This window comes from Bos grunniens, chromosome 6 (assembly GCF_055505025.1).
Source record: "Bos grunniens cultivar Pamir isolate PY7600 chromosome 6, Bosgru_T2T1.0, whole genome shotgun sequence".
Classification (NCBI taxonomy): domain Eukaryota; kingdom Metazoa; phylum Chordata; class Mammalia; order Artiodactyla; family Bovidae; genus Bos; species Bos grunniens.
Genome location: NC_141170.1, coordinates 91,512,393 through 91,529,206, shown reverse-complemented (window position 1 = coordinate 91,529,206; position 16,814 = coordinate 91,512,393). Strand labels below are relative to the sequence as shown.

The 16,814-nt window shown below is 35.4% G+C and overlaps 1 protein-coding gene and 1 long non-coding RNA gene across 7 annotated transcripts in view; one reads left to right on the top strand and one right to left on the bottom strand.

Annotated features, from left to right (window-relative positions):
• The window catches only part of STPG2 (sperm tail PG-rich repeat containing 2), a 630,294-nt gene that overhangs the window by 531,610 nt on the left and 81,870 nt on the right, over positions 1-16,814 (top strand). The gene's annotated exons all lie outside the window — the stretch shown is intronic.
• LOC147370991 (uncharacterized) overlaps positions 14,507-16,814 on the bottom strand; it is a 148,829-nt gene continuing 146,521 nt past the window's right edge. For both annotated transcript variants that reach the window (XR_015165680.1, XR_015165682.1), the window contains one exon: positions 14,507-16,599. This is a non-coding gene — a long non-coding RNA (uncharacterized LOC147370991). The remainder of the gene's footprint in view (positions 16,600-16,814) is intronic.

Genomic DNA, 16,814 nt, shown 5'->3' with positions numbered 1-16,814 from the left:
CATAAGCAAGCATTTGTTTTTAATCATATACTAAACATTGTAGGCAGTAAATTCATTAACTGTTTCCACTTATATTTTATAGTTTATTGTCTACCTCAAAAGTACCAATCCAAATGAATATGTAGATCTTGATTTATAACCAGAAGTTTATAGTGCGAGCCTATACATTTAGAAGATTTGCACTGATAGGAAAATTGAGTTGTTAGCAAAACAATTATTTTTTAAACATGAACTTACATTTAATACATACCATAGTTATGCTTATAAATAAAATAAAAAAGATAAAGTGAAGCAGAAGAAGGTATTTGTTATTTACAAGTCACCCTGAGTATTTCTGAGAGTACAGAGTCACTCTGCATTCAGTGGCATTTCATACACATCAGAATGATTTTAAGCAATAATGTGGAGGATGCAGCATCAAGGGAGTTGGTATTTAGCTGAATAGTTTAGCACTGAAAGCCACAAATATAGAGAGGTATATGTAGGTGGAGGGAGAGACTCAAATCTGAGAAATTTTTAGAAGCTATTGGGAAGCATGGAAAGAAGAAGGCATGGAAGCTGGAAATGAAGACTTTTTTGGATAAAAGAGAAGTGTGATTAATTAGCATTAAATTGTTTGCTCAGATATGCAGATGACACCACCCTTATGGCAGAAAGTGAAGAGGAACTAAAAAGCCTCTTGATGAAAGTGAAAGAGGAGAGTGAAAAAGTTGGCTTAAAGCTCAACATTCAGAAAATGAAGATCATGGCATCCGGTCCCATCACTTCATAGCAAATAGATGGAGAAACAATGGAAACAATGTCAGACTTTATTTTTTGGGGCTCCAAAATCACTGCAGATGGTGACTGCAGCCATGAAATTAAAAGATGCTTACTCCTTGGAAGGAAAGTTATGACCAACCTAGATAGCATATTCAAAAGCAGAGACATTACTTTGCCAACAAAGGTCTGTCTAGTCAAGGCTATGGTTTTTCCAGTGGTCATGTATGGATGTGAGAGTTGGACTGTGAAGAAAGCTGAGCACCAAAGAATTGATGCTTTTGAACTGTGTTGCTGGAGAAGACTCTTGAGAGTCCCTTGGACTGCAAGGAGATCCAACCAGTCCATTCTGAAGGAGATCAGCCCTGGGATTTCTTTGGAAGGAATGATGCTAAAGCTGAAACTCCAGTACTTTGGCCACCTCATGCGAAGAGTTGACTCCTTGGAAAAGACTCTGATGCTGGGAGGGATTGTGGGCAGGAGGAAAAGGGGACAACAGAGAATGAGATGGCTGGATGGCATCACCGACTTGATGGACGTGAGTTTGAGTGAACTCCGGGAGTTGGTGATGGACAGGGAGGCCTGGCATGCTGTGATTCATGAGGTCGCAAAGAGTCGGACATGACTTAGTGACTGAACTGAACTGAGGTAATATACCTTCTCTTGCATAACTTTACCAAAATATTCAGTGAAATCTATATTGTTGCCTTGTAATGCTTTGTAGAGAGGATTTATATTTTGGAGCTATGAGGAACTCTTGAGTTCAGTTGCAAGGTATGTTGTTTAGTCACTAGGTCATGTCCGACTCTTTGCAATCCCACAGATTATACCCTACCAGGTTCCTCTGGCTGTGGGATTTCCCAGGCAAGAAGACTGGAGTGGGTTGCCATTTCCGTCTTTAGGGGATCTTCCCTACCCAGGGATTGAACCTGCTTCTCCTGCATTGGCAGGCAGATTCTTTACCACTGAGCCACCTGAGAGGCCTTGTGAGATATGTACTTGTGTGGATGTAGACCTTCCTTAAACAGCCTTTCTTCTGTAAGCTCATGTGAGCTTGTGCTAATATCATTTTTAAAATATGGCTATAAAATTCAATTCTCCTGTAAAGAGAATGCTTTTTATTTTTGTATTGCTACTACTTTGCAAAGTATGCTCCTCTACTTTTGGTAGATTTGTTCTTTTGTTCACTGAATTCAGATTTGAAAGGGAACATGAGGGTCATCAAGTATAACATCTTGCCAAGGTCAGGAACCCTCTCTCCTGACAGCTTGTACTTGTACTATTCTGTTTCACTAAACAGCTCTAACTGCTGAAGGCTGTTTGTATTACACAATTCCCTCCTCACAGCTTTCTTCAATTTTTCTAGTTCTCTACAACAGCTATGTGGCTGAAGTGTTTTCTTTGTGAATGTCCTTTGAATATTTGAAGAGAGCTCTGCTATTTCCATTGTTCTTTTAAAAATATTTAATCCATTTGTCCTTTCTTTCAACCTGTGAATCTTACAATAAAGAACAATAGTCTATAGATATCATCTGAAAAGTCCTACTACTCACTGGTACTGTTATTTGAAGCTGAACTGTATACTTTATGGATATCTCTATAGATTCCATGAACTTTGTTATCACACATTCTGAAATATTGACTTATAATTAATTGGAATTGTGTCTTCATAATGTTTTTATGCATAGAGATTCGTTTTACAACTTATTTTTTGATGACGTATATTTGCTTAGTTAAGTTTGTTTAGAAGCTATTTGATAAATATGTTTAATTTTAAGTTAAACTTTCCATGACTTGTTTGCAGAGTTTCCCTTAGATAAATCAAATTATGACTGGGTGGGTGGTGGGGGGAGCTTTTCAGTTTTTCTCTTTTGGATGTCTTCTTCATTACAATATACCAATGTGTGGCCAGTAGATCTCATATATCAAGGGGATTCCTAATTATGCAAATATTTGAGTCCTATCAAGGACCTATTCATGCCAGCATCTATGTGTTTAATTCTCCAAGTGATTTTTATTAAAATATGATAACGTTTAAAAGACTTTACTTATGATCTCAAGGAGACTGAATCAAGATTCAGTTCAGTTCAGTTCAGTCACTCAGTCGTGTCTGACTCTTTGTGAGCCCGTGAACCGCAGAACGCCAGGCCTCCCTGTCCATCACCAACTCCCGGAGTCCACCCAAACCCATGTCCATCAAGTAGGTGATGCCATCCAACCATCTCATCCTCTGTCATTGCCTTCTCCTCCTGCCCTCAATCTTTCCCAGCATCAGGGTCTTTTCAAATGAGTCAGCTCTTTGTATCAGGTGGCCAAAGTGTTAGAGTTTCAGCTTCAACATCAGTCCTTCCAATGAACACCCAGGACTGATCTCCTTTAGGAATCAAGATTACAGATTATATATTCAATTTATTGTTATAAAATAAAATTATATAAACCTTGTATTCTTGGAACCATAAAGTCAATAGTAACTTTAGTAGTTAATGTATAATTTGATTATCACCTAAATCTTAATAAGCAGGATATTTTCTCTCATTGGTATTTGCCATCTAGTATAGTGACCTAAATAAAAAAGACAAAACTCTAAGGCAAAACAAGGCTTATATAATTACCTGGCATTAATAAATTATACATTTATTAACAATTAGGATTATATGATTGCTAAAAATCCTTTAATCTCTGAGTTATATTACTACATTAAAACTGTATTTTCAGAATTGACAAAGAAGCTCCCTTAGGTAAGAAAACTGACTATATAGACATATATGCCTTTTTCTTTTCACAAATGCATTTTGAAGCTGTAAGCTATTAGTCTTTCTCTTTATTAAGTCAGAAAAATTAATTTACTTCCACATATTTCTCTCAAAAGAAATTTATTCTTTACACACTAAATTTCTTTTCCAGATGGTCATACTTCAAGCAGTATGAGAAAGCTCTAGACCATTGATGTGGGGTTTATTATTATTGATTAATGAAGAGTCTTAATCTGATAACTTGTTTTCCAGAGTGAATTTCAAGGAAATATGTACTCGAGAACCTGTATTTACATGGGCCTCCTAGGAAAAGCAAGGATAGGCACTTATGACTATGTATTAAACACTAGAACTCATGTCCTCAGAAGAGAAGGTGAAAAAGGACACCCTCTATTCTTTTCAGGAATGTTCAGTGAGCAAACCATTTATATTAAGCTTGAAGACGTTTAAAATATTTGGGCACCATGATAGGAAATATTCAGATCATCAGCAGGGAGAGAAGCCCTTGGGTGTACCTTTTGATTTAGCCTCAGTGCTATGCCATTCCATGTTCTCTGTGTTCCTCCTAAAATGAGAAGCCCTAAGCAAAGTGAAAGCGGCAGCCGTGTCGACTCTTTGAGACCCCATGGACTATACAGTCCATGGAATTTTCCAGGCGAAGAATTGGAGTGGGTAGTTGCTCTCTTCTCTAGGGGATCTTCCCAAGCCAGGGATGGAACCCAGGTCTCCCGCATTGCAGGTGGATTCTTTACCAGCTGAGCCACAAGGGAAGCCATACGTTAGAATAATATTCAATCTTCTCAACGTTTCTTTCCAGACTCTACACAATCTGGCTCTTACCTACTTTTAAATTATTCTCTTCCTTATTTACTATATTTCAGCTACAGTGATTTCCAGATGATTTTCTTTTAGCTGTTATTTCTTACCATGGGCTCATCCCAGAAGCTTTGCAGCCTGATTCCTTCATGTCTTTTTTCTCTTTTTTAACTTCCTCCCTTTTTCTTTTTTCCCTACAGTTATGGAGCTATAACTGACATAAAATACTGTGTAAATGTAAAGTGTACAATGTATTGATTTGATATATTTTATATATTGCAAAATTATTACCCCCATAACATAAGCTAACACCTCTATCACACAACATAATTATCATTTCTTTTTTGTAGTTAAGAATATTTAAGATCTACTTTCTTAGCAACTGTCAATTATATAATACATAATTGTTAACTATAATCACTGTATTGTACATTAGATCACCAGAACTTATTCAGTTTGTAACTGGATTTGACCCAAATCTCTGCATAGTCCCACCCCACCCCACCCCAGTCTCTAGTGACCATGATTCTATCTGTTTCTGTGAATTCAGCTTTTTTTTAGATTCCACATATAATTCTGTTGTTACCAAGTCCAAGCTTATACTGATTGTTGCACAACTGGTTAACAAATCAAGAGACAAGTTGTTGGGACAAGGAACAGTAACTTTATTCAGAAAACCAGCAGACCAAGAACATGGTAGACTAGTGTCCCAAAGAACCATCTTCCCTGGGTTTGGGTGGTAGTTTCTTTCATAGAACAAAGATGGAGAAATGAGGAGATAAACTTAAAAGGCAGTAAGTTGCTGCACATATTTCCTAGTTCTGGCCAGACTCTGGGGAGGGGGGTGTTAATTTCTTCTTTGCTGGAGTTGACCATGTGGGCTTGGTCAAGATGTTTCCTATGAGCTAAACAAAGGACTTTAGTATACTCGGGCAAAGTAAAATAAACAGATCCAATATGCCAAATTTGTTCTTCTCTCTTACAATATCATCTTTCTTTATCCAACTTATTTCACTTAGTAGAAGGTTGTCAGGGCTAATCCATATACAAACAGCAAGATGTCCTCCTTTCCATGGCTAAATAATATTCCATCATCATTATATAATTACAACAGTTTAGGCACATACACACACAACACATACATACCAAATTTTCTTTATCCATTTATGCATTGATAAACACACTTAGGTTTTCTCCATATTTTGGCTACTATGAATAATGCTAAAATGGAGTATAGATTTCTCTTCCAGAAAATAATTTTCTTTACTTTGTATATTTACCCAGAAGTCAGATTGTTGGATCACATGGTAGTTCTGTTTTTAATTTTCTGAGGATCTTCCATACAGTTTCCCACAGGGGCTGTACCAATTTACTATCTGCCAACAGTGCACAAGGGGTCCCTCTTCTCACAATCCTCATTAGTACTTTTTATCTCTTCTCTTTTGATAATAGCCATTCTAACAGAAGAAGAAGGATTTCTCACTGTGGTTTTTATTTGAATTTCCTAATGGTCAGTGATGTTGAGAGGCTTTTCATGTATATACTTGTTAGTCATTAGTTTATCTTCTTGAGAAAATATCTATTCAGCTCCTTTGCCAATTTTTAAACTGGATTAGTTTTTGGTTTTCTTTTTTCTATTTACTTCTATGAGTTTTTTATAAGATATGATTTGCAAATATTTTCTCCCATTCTTTAAATTGTCTTTTCATTTTGTTGATGGTTTTCTTTGCTGTGGAGAAGCTTTTTAGTTTAATGTAGTCCCACTTGTTTCTTTTTGCTTTTCTTGTCATTGCTTTTGGTGTCAAAGTAAAAAAATATATATAGTCCAATGTCAAGGAATATGCCTTCTATGTTTTCTTCTAGGTGTTTTATGGTTTTAACTCTTACATTCAAGTGTTTGAGTCTTTAATCCATTGTAAGTTGAATTTTATGGATGGTGTGAGAAAAGGATCCAGTTTTTGTCTTTTTCATGTGGCTGTCCCAATTCTCCCAGCAACATTTATTGAAGAAAATGTCCTATTTCCATTGTGTATTCTTGGCTCTTTTGTCCTACACTAATTGACTATATATACATGAATTTACATCTGGTCTCTCCATTGTGTTCCATTGGTCTGTGTCTTGTTTTTATGCCAATATTATATGTTCTGATTATTATAGCTTTGTAATATGGTTTGAAACCAAAAAGGGTGAAGCTTCTAGCTTTGTTCTTCTTTTTCAAGAAGCTTTTGAAAGTTCTAGCTTTTTTTCTTCTTTTTGGCTGTCCTGGGTCTTTTGTTGTTCCATGCAAAAGGATCTGGATATTTGTTTCTTAGGTTAAGAAAGATTCTTGTCATTATTTCTTCTAGTTCCCTCACCCATTTTCTCTCTTTAATGGTATCCCTATAGTGCATATTATTATGGTAGTCCATAAATTCTGTTAAAGCCATCATCACCATTTTCATTCTTTTTTATTTTTGTTCTTCTGATTGAATTAATTCTGCTGCTATGTCCTTGAGTTTGCTGATTGCTTCTTTGACTTCATCTAGTCAACTGTTCAATTTCTCTATTGAATTTGTAAGTTCAGTTATTATCCTCTTCAGCTCTGTTATTTCTGTTTAGTACTTTTAAGTACTTTGTTCATCTGACCTCAGTGAGCATCTCTTATGACCATTATTTTGACTCTATATGAGTCTTCATTTCATTTTGATCTACTTCTATAGTTTCATCTTGTTATTTTGTTTGGAACATATTTCTGTGTTGCTTCATTTTCCATGATTCTTTGTGTTGGTTTATGTGCATTATGTCAGAGAAGGCAATGGTACCCCACTCCAGTACTCTTGCCTGGAAAATCCCATGGATGGAGGAGCCTGGTAGGCTGCAGTCCATGGGGTCGCGAAGAGTCGGACACAAATGAGTGACTTCCCTTTCACTTTTAACTTTCATGCATTGAAGGAAATGGCAACCCACTCCAGTGTTCTTGCCTGGAGAATCCCAGGGATGGGGGAGCCTGGTGGGCTGCTGTCTATGGGGTCGCACAGAGTCGGACACGACTGAAGCGACTTAGCAGCAGCAGCAGCAGCAGCAGCAGCAGCAGCAGCAGCGTGTGCATTAGGTAAAACAGCCACCTCTCCTGGGCCTGACAGAGTGGTCTCATGTAGGAGATGAATGAACCTTGTCAGCTAGCCCAACCCATGCTCCTGATTGTTTCTTAAATCTTTATGATGTCCAGTCCTCTTCCTTTGCTCTTAGTGACTCCAACTAATTTGAGGGTGTGCCAAGATCCATCAATGTCCCAAAAGAAAGGATCACAGTCAGCATGTATATTCAGCCTGAGTAGAACTGGATCCCAGGCAATACTGGGAAATGTATGGTTAAGTCACTCCTGGGGGTGGGGTGTGACTTTTTGCCATCTCCCACTGTACTGGGCAGGCTTCCTTCGTAGCTGATTTGGTAAAGAACCTGCCTGCAGTGCAGGAGACCCAGGTTTGTTCCCTGGGTCAGGAAGATTCCCTGAAGAAGGAAATGGCAACCCACTCCCGGATTCTTGCCTGGGAAATTCCATGGACATAGGAGTCTGGTGGGCTATAGTCCATGAGGTTGCAAGAGTCAGACATGGCTTAGCAACTAAAGAGAGAGAGAGACTGTACTGGGCTCAGGTGTGTAACTTTTTTTTTTTTTGGGGGGGGGGGTACTCCTAAGCCCATTAAGGACTCTTTTGTTTGCTACAGTCCCGTGGGAATCCATTTAGAGCCAGACAATCTGGGGACCTGTCCCTTGGGTAGCAGCTGCTAAAGCTGGGGTGCAGAACTGTGTACAAGCTCTTTTCCAGGGGAATTACTTGTGAATTGGAGTAGGCAGGAGAGAAAGGGTGAGAGAGGTGTCCACTGGCTTCCCTGTTCTCAGCTGAGGTTCATAGCCAGCCTAGTGATGTATGCTAAATTAGAAGCCTGACTTTTAGACCACAGCCTTTAAAGTATACAAATAGTCCCCATTTAGGGAAAGACTAGGAGGATGGGCAATTTTTGCCACTGTCTCTGCACTGAGCCTTCAGTTGATAGCTGCAGATTATGCTTGATCCTGTTCATTACCTCTTTATTTGCTGTGGTCTTGTGGGTCTCATGGCCTCAAGCTCCATTGGCTTTCCCAGGTAAATGTCTTGAGGGCCTGCCCTTATTTGAGTCTTTAAAGTTGATGTGCTAGATATAGTGTACAAACTCTTTGCTTTACAGGGAGAAGCTGGGAGTTTTCTCTTAATTTTATAGTGCTATGCTGGCAATAAGGTTTATAGGGAGAGCACGTCTCAGATTTTCCTACCCACTTCATTGTGAATGTTTTCTCATTTGCCAATGTGTAAGAGCTGCTCAGTTGATTTCTGGGTTTCTTTTAGAGGGAACTGCTCCATGTGTGTTATTTATTTGGTGTGTCCATGGGAGGAGGGAGGTTCAGGAGCCTTCTGTCTCACTTTGATTAAAGACTGCCTCCTTTCATGTCTTTAGTGTCTCTGGTGAACTATGAATTCCTCAGAGAAACTTTCCCTTTGAATTCAATCTCAGATAGCTTCTGTTGTGTCACCCTATAATGTTTTATTCATGGTATTGATTACTCTCTGTAATAGTGTCTGTTTTATTTTTAAAATTTTTTATTGTGATAAGTCATATAAAACATACTATTTTAACATATTGTACAGTTCAGTGGCACCAAGTACATTCACATCATTGTACAATTCTCACCACCATCCATCTCCCAAATTTTTCACTTTCCTAAAATGAAACTCTATCCCCATTAAATACTAAGTTTTTATTCCTTCCTCCAGTAGTACTTAAGATTTAAGAACAAGTGTATATAATATATACATATGACTTATACATATTATAAATATACAGGTATTGCTTATTATTATAATTTATAAGGTATAGTTCAGTGAACTCACTTTATCCAAGAGTTTGGATTTTACATATAGAATATTCTACATGTTTAAATATAGAAATATCTCTGATTAAAATTAGCCTTTTTTGTTAAATAGTTACTTTATATATATATGTTCTGTATAAAGACAAGTCTTTAATTTGAAAGTCAGCTTGCTGCTTCACTTACCTTTTGAGCTACTGAAGTTGAATTCTTGGAAAGGAAAGATGTGAACACAGGCCTCTACTGAAGAAGAACAAAAATGTTGTCAGTATGAAGAATCAGTCTGTGATCTGGGAATGTTAGCTTGCTTCAGCTTAGAAATCCAGTGATTGACTGTACCAAATCTTTCCAGATTGAAACTCAGAGATGGAGACAATCTGATCCTTACTAGGAAGATCTCAGTAGATAATGCTCCAAAAGATAGGGTTGCTGTTTGATGAAGTGCATGTTAATCTGTCCATTAAAAAATAAAATAATGGACTAGCTTCTTAGAATCCCATTAGAATAAGATACTTAGGAAAAGAACATTGTTCTTTTGTGTTTCAACAAAAGAATGAGAATCAAGGCATTATTAGTACAAACAGAAGGCAATAATAAAGGAGATAGAATATGGAGCTTCCTGTAAGTTGAGAAGAATCACACCAATATAATATCAAACGTGTCTTGCTCATTAAAGAAATTTTGAAATATTGACTCAAGAAAATCAGAATAGCACTGGAAAATCTCAAATTTGTTTACTCTGTGTTATAGAGATAACACTCTATGCGTGCTTAGTTGCTCAGCCCTGTCTGACTCTCTGCGACCCCATGGACTGTAGCCCGCCAGGCTCCTCTGTCTATGGGGATTCTCCAGGCTAGAATACTAGAGTGGGTTGCCATTTCCTAAAGTTGGGAATACCAACCAAAAAAATAAAAAAAAAACAAGTCTGGTACAACTGCAGTGATAAATTTAGGGATTTGTTGAAATAGTGCTATTAGAAAAAGATAATGGTATAATTGGCATATTAAATAGTTGTTAGCCATATTTATTTTAATTTCCTTTCTTCTATATTTTGATAGCTTTTAAATTATAAAATAAACAGAGCTTTTACACATTTTGTTGTAGTTCAGCTTCTCTGCTATATACCTGGAGTCTCCATTGTCTATTTCTGCAACAATAACTGATTAATCTGGTCATTCAAGAAGTTTTCCTAGTGCTCTGAACCCAAGTCTGAATCCCTGTTTAGGGACCAAGATGTTTTATATAAGTTTTAACTATGTACTCAGTATTGTGATCGTTTTAATAGTATATGTCTCCCTCACTTCACTGTACATTTCATGCTTCTGGGTCTGCATCTCTTTTTATCATTGCATTGCCAATACCCCATTCAGTGACTACATGCTGAGCGAATGACTATAATTTGTTGTTGGGTAAAATAGAATTACCTCAACCTAGAGAAGATGCACTTACTGACCAATATTTTTTTTCCTCTGATGTTAGACAATGTTTCCCCAACCTCTCCAATTTTACAATGGAATCTGGTGGAAAGTCAAACAACTGCATAGTAACTATATGGTTACCTAATACTATACATTTTGTCTGATAAATAATCATACCTTTTAAGACTATCAAGTCTAACAAACAATTTTTGACTATCCATTTACCTTTTACTATTACTAATTTGCTAATAAACACAAATAATAAGAGGACTCATGACTGGTTTTTATTGAGCATCTATCATATGCTCTCCAGGCCTGTATATAATAGCTGTTACTTAATCTTTATAAATATGCTGGGAATACTTAATTTTGTAAGTATGGCCTCTTCTGATAGATGTTGAAAGTGAGACTAAGTGTTTAAAACCTGTATCCAACTGATAGGAAACAGAGGCTATAATACAATCCAAATCTATCTTGCATCAAAACTTCTGCATACTCTTTAATTAAGTTTTTGAATACTGAACTAAATTTTTCTTCTGAAAACTTCATGTTATGTATCTAAAACCATAAAATAGTAGAAAAATGTCAAATACTATGTGCTATTTATACAGTGGATAAACATGTTTTGTATTACATTAAACTTGTAACATTAAAGCAGCATGACATTTTTAATTGTTCAACTAGCTGGCTTCTTTAAGGAGCTACTTCACTGTAGTGGAGGAAACTTTTCATTCACATGTGACAAGCATCTTGGTAGTACAACGGTATATGATATTGCAAGAAATTAAAATTGTAATATCATAGCTGGAAAGACTTATAAGCGATTATGCCTTCCAGACATCTGTTTTGAGTCATAAGATTGTTCAAATTATTTAGTGTAGATGGTCAACAATTGTTTTTAAACTTAAAACCCCTCCAGGCCATACCAGTGTTTTATTTATTCTTCAGCTGTCCAACCAAAACTTCTGCTGGTCTAATTTACACTTTCCATTGTTTATCTGTAGGACAGCTCACCAGCATGTATGTGTGTGTGTATAAATCAGCTCTCTTCTCTGAGCTAAAAATATTACTTAAGGCTATACAAAGTTTTCATATCACCTGCAGGGTGTTTGTCAGGTTTCTCTAGTAAAACTTGTGTTATTATAAATGATTTAATTCTCACTAGTAACCCCTAAAGTAAGTATATATTAATAACTTGTATGGTAACATATTGAATTTAAATAGCTAAATGAATATTAATTGCATAGTGGAAAAATTAATTCCAACAAATTTTACTATACAGTGTTTGATTTTCCACCAGAGTCCATTGTAAACTGGAAGTAGGGAAATTTTTAACTACTTGAAATTATAAAAGCTTGAAAACCTACTAAAAAGCCCCTAAATTATATACAAGAAGCCTAGTAAAGTTTATGTAAAAGCAGCAGAGTTTTATTTTTATTCTTCAATAGAAGAAAAAACATGAAAATATAGAGTACTAGCAATTCTATTAATATTCTTTTTCTATTTTAGTTGTAGCATCAAATTACTATATTAAAAAACAGTCCAATGTATCAAAATAAATATTTGTGTAAACAGTATTCAGTTAATTAGATATCTGTGATTACTAGGTTTTACTAATAATCTCAGGATGTAGGTTTAAAAAAAATTATATCCTCTGATTACAGGAGATAGAGAAGTTCAGGCTTTCAATTGAAAGTGTAATAACTAACTGGTATTTACTAGTAATCATAGATATTCCATTACAACTAATATTTTATAAAATATACTTGGATTGCATAGTATATTTGTTTCTGACTTTTAAAATGACAAATTAACTTTGGCTGTGTAAAATACTTTTCTTTAAAGTTAATTTAATTCATCCTGTTTTAACTTCAGGATTCTATTCTAACCCACTAATGCATGCATGCTAATATAGTTCAGTTTTTAAATATAATCTTTATTGTAAATTCTTTCTGAACAAATTAGAACTTATGTATGTTGAAGATGAGATTCTAGTTTGATTTTTCAAAAACTCTCCCAAAGATGATGAAATAATAGAAAATAATGGGTCTTTGATTTTGTTGTTAATCCCAGTGTTACCGTCATACATATTTCATGGTGTCCACAGTATATTTCTGAATACTGACTTACTGATGTGTCCATTCTGGATAATGAGCAACAGAGGACCATTGTCATTATGGAAAGGCCAGGAAACAAGGAAAAGAATGTTGGGATTTTTAATGTCCTTCTTTTTAATCTATGAAGTCAGTGTTTGGAGATTATGATTTTCATAGCTTTATCATTTTGTTATGTATTTTTTCTGACTTAGATTTCTAGTTATAAATTTCATTTGATTTTCACTGTCACTATTCTTGTCAATGTTAGCACATTATTATGAAAATATGTGTATCTTCTATCCTATTTACTTCATTCTAGTTCATCTCTTATTCTCAATCTAACTAGGCAAGATTGGTCTTTCAAAATCTAGTGGTTTATACATGTTTCCTCCAATTTAAAGGCCTTCTTTGACTCCCCAATGACCATTTTTTTTTCATGCATCAATTCCATACCTACTTATAGTAGACCCTCTGCATGCAGAACACAAGATCTAGACCCAAGTCCTTGTCCGCTTTTTTATACTTAATTCCTATCTAGTGTGCCATACTCAGCTCATTTTCTTTTCTGTACAAATATTCCACTTTAGCCAACTGTCCTCTACTTGGACACGTACTTGCTACCTGGACATGCCATAATTATTCTATTCCTTTTTACCAGAATATCCTCTCCACTTGTTTAAAAGCTTTACTTTTATTCTCTTTAAGTTCTGCCTGTGTATTGACACATTTAATTTTATAGCATCTCTGTGAGTTAGGTACCACTGATATCCCAGTTTTTCAGATAGCAAATCTGAGGCACAAAAAGGTGAGGTAACTTGCTCAAGGTTACACAGCAAATAACATAGAACTGAGAGTTAAACTCTGACATTCTGACTCAAAAAAATCTGATCTCCCAACTAGTTTATTTTGCAATTTTCCCCCATCCATCCCTCTTTCTTCTCTTTCATCCTTTCTCTACTTCTTGTTATCTTTCCTTCTCTCCCTTTTTCCCCTTTACTCTTCTCTCATTTTTTCAGGAATAAGATGAATTCCTAGCTGTGGAGTATCCCAGCTAGAGATGCAAAGGGATATTTGCTCTAGAGTCATCTTTTCTGAGTGATCATCATCTTCCCGGGATCTTCCTTCTGTGCTGGCATTTGCAGAGGTGTATGCATCTCCATTTGATCCCCCGTTGTTTTTTTTTTTTTTTTGCGACTTCCTTCATTATGTCCAAAATGCTCCTCAGTGTCTCCTGGCTCTGTGTTGTTGTTTTTTTTTTTAATCCTTTCATGATAAGGAGAATTTGGCTGCCCTTCTATACTTTCTTGACATTCCAGGAATCTCCATGGGCTTTTCTACACCAATCTCCTTTCATAGCTCCCTCAATTCCATTTCCTTTTGACATGGAATTCTGGGCAACTTTCTGGACCTTGATACCTCTCAGAGCAAGCTAGGGAAGAGAGCAGCTATATCCTATATTTTAGTTCTGGTTCTAAGCCTCTCATATCTCCATCTTTTCTATGTTTTAATTTCTTGTCTCTGTACTGTCAGCTCTGCAGTTCTTATTATTTTCAGTTTTCCTGTATTAAGACTGAATTACTATTTTTATTTGTTTGCTGATTTTAATATTTTGAAAGGCAGGGACTTGATGTTTATTTTTGGTTTCACTGTCCCGTAAGGCACCAAGTTTCAGCAAGTAGCTAGGCCATTCATCAGGACAAGGAAAGGGGAAGGATGAAAACAAATTCTATTACAAGATTTTAATGTAATTTCCTCACATTAGCATCAGATTGGAGGTAAAGAAAATGTTGATATGAATGAACTGATAGCTAGATTGATGAAAATTTTGTTTTAATGAGATAAATAAAAGGAAGGCGTTTAATGTTTTAGATGGAAGTAACCTAACAGGAAGGTTGTATGGAGGAATTTTGTTGTTTTGTGCTGCTGTGCTAGATATGATAAAATAAAAGAGGGAGACAACAGAAGGCAGATTAAGTACTTTCCTGCCTATAGCCAATTATTTCCTCCTGAGTGTGCCATATCTACTAGTTTACATTAATGCTTTTGTTTTTCCTGGAAGACTAGTGTCTACCTTCCCACAAAAGGTGAAATAATTTTTGACAATTCCATTTTCACCATATTAGGTGCTCTTTAAATGTATATTCATTTAATAAACTACCAATAGCTCAAATGTTTTAGTATGTGAATGTGTTATCATAACTTTTAACTTTATTTTATAAAAAGAAAATGAATACTTAAGTGTACCTGCCATCATTTCTAAGTGACTGTCTCTTTGTTTCCTCTGACGGGGTTCTCAAGCAGATAGTTCTTATCTCTGTTTTTATAGTTTCTTAATTATTCACTGTCATTTTGAAATGAATGCTCCAGGAATATCTGAGTATTTCCATACTCTTTGTCACCTTGCTTAACTTTGCATATCTCATAGGTCTTGATAATTATTGTAACAGAACTTAAAAGAAGTTATGTCAGCCGAAACATACCATTAGTGCATTAATGTGTCAAAACAGCAGTGAATGACACAGCTCTCGGCAGTCTTAAAAGCTCCTAATGGCAGGCCGACTCTAAGGAATTGATTTGTAAGCAATACGAAGGCTATAAAACTTTCTCCCTGATATATAGTTCAGAAAGCCTTGTTCTATTAGTCACCTTATTTTTAGTAAATGAGTAATAACTCTTTGAATAAGAGAACAATCTATAAAGACAATACAGTTGATGTGCTTTATGTTAAAGTAGCAACAGAAAACTTCAAACAGCAAAACTAACAAGGTAGAAGCATGTTAAAATTAATTCAGTTGTTAACATTTAAACTGCAATTTAATCACAGGTCGAATATTATAAGTTATTGTTTTGTGGCTAATAAAAATGGATGTGGTAATGTGGTTTGTCAGACTAATAGCTTTTTGACACCTAGAAGAAATTGAAGACGAAAGGATTTGAAATGTAAAATACACTTCATAAATAAAAATTTATGAGAAATAATGTAATAAATATAAATATAGTTATATATTGGTTTTTAAAACTGGAAAAGTATATTTTAAAACTAAGGGTATACAAAATTCTAAGGCTAATACACTTTATGACCTAATACACTTTATGCTGTGTTTTAGTTTAAAATGTGCTTTTATTGTTTTTCCACATAGCAATCAGAGATTCTTATAACACTATATTGTTGTTTGGTCTAAGCCTGTCTCTCTCTTGGGGGGGCTCCCTTAGAACAGGGGCCATCCCTATCTTGCTAATCATTGTGGCTTCCAGGACTAAGCCCAATATATAACACAAACTGGGAACCCAGTTAGTACTTGATATGAAAAAAATATGTTCTCCCTCAAGGGCCAAACCATATTATTTTAATTAAAAAAAAAAAAAACTGGCTTGTAAGTAACATAAGAATGGCAAAAAGGATAATTCAAGTGAGATATATCTCAGATTTCTTAAAACTTGCTCCATATGGATAGTTGTTGACGGAAAAAACAGTGTAGTATATAGTACAATTGACATTCAGATTTGCATATAAAACAGATGAGTTCTGTTAGAGTATTTGAAATTTTCTCTTTAACCCTAAAATTTGTAACTCTGATTCAGATCCAAATTCATGGCTAAATCATATAAAAGTGACTGCAAGTAAATTGCTATTTTGAATGAATCTAGAAGTATTTTTTTCAGTGGAGAATGAGCTGAGATTGGTAATAGGCAGCTTCATAGCTTATGGATCCTGTTCCATTGCAAGTGACAAGGATGGAGGAATTTCAGGTAGACCCTAAAGATCTTTTCCTAGGGTGCATATGAATGCTGAGAAAGAAAGATGACTTGCTTCATTTATTAATTTCCTCCACTCTTCATTCAATCTTCATGTTTTTCCCCTGGATTTCACTAAGGAGTGGAAAATAGTGACTTTTTGATACATTTTTCTTTATATCAGACTGAAAATATAGTATTGCAATATCAGAACAAAAAATATTCCACATAAAATTTTAAAGTTAGATACACACATACATATGCATGTAGTACATAGTTTGCATGTATAAAGGAAATAAAAATATTTTTCTAACATATAATTACAGGCTGAATTCATAGGAAATTTTATA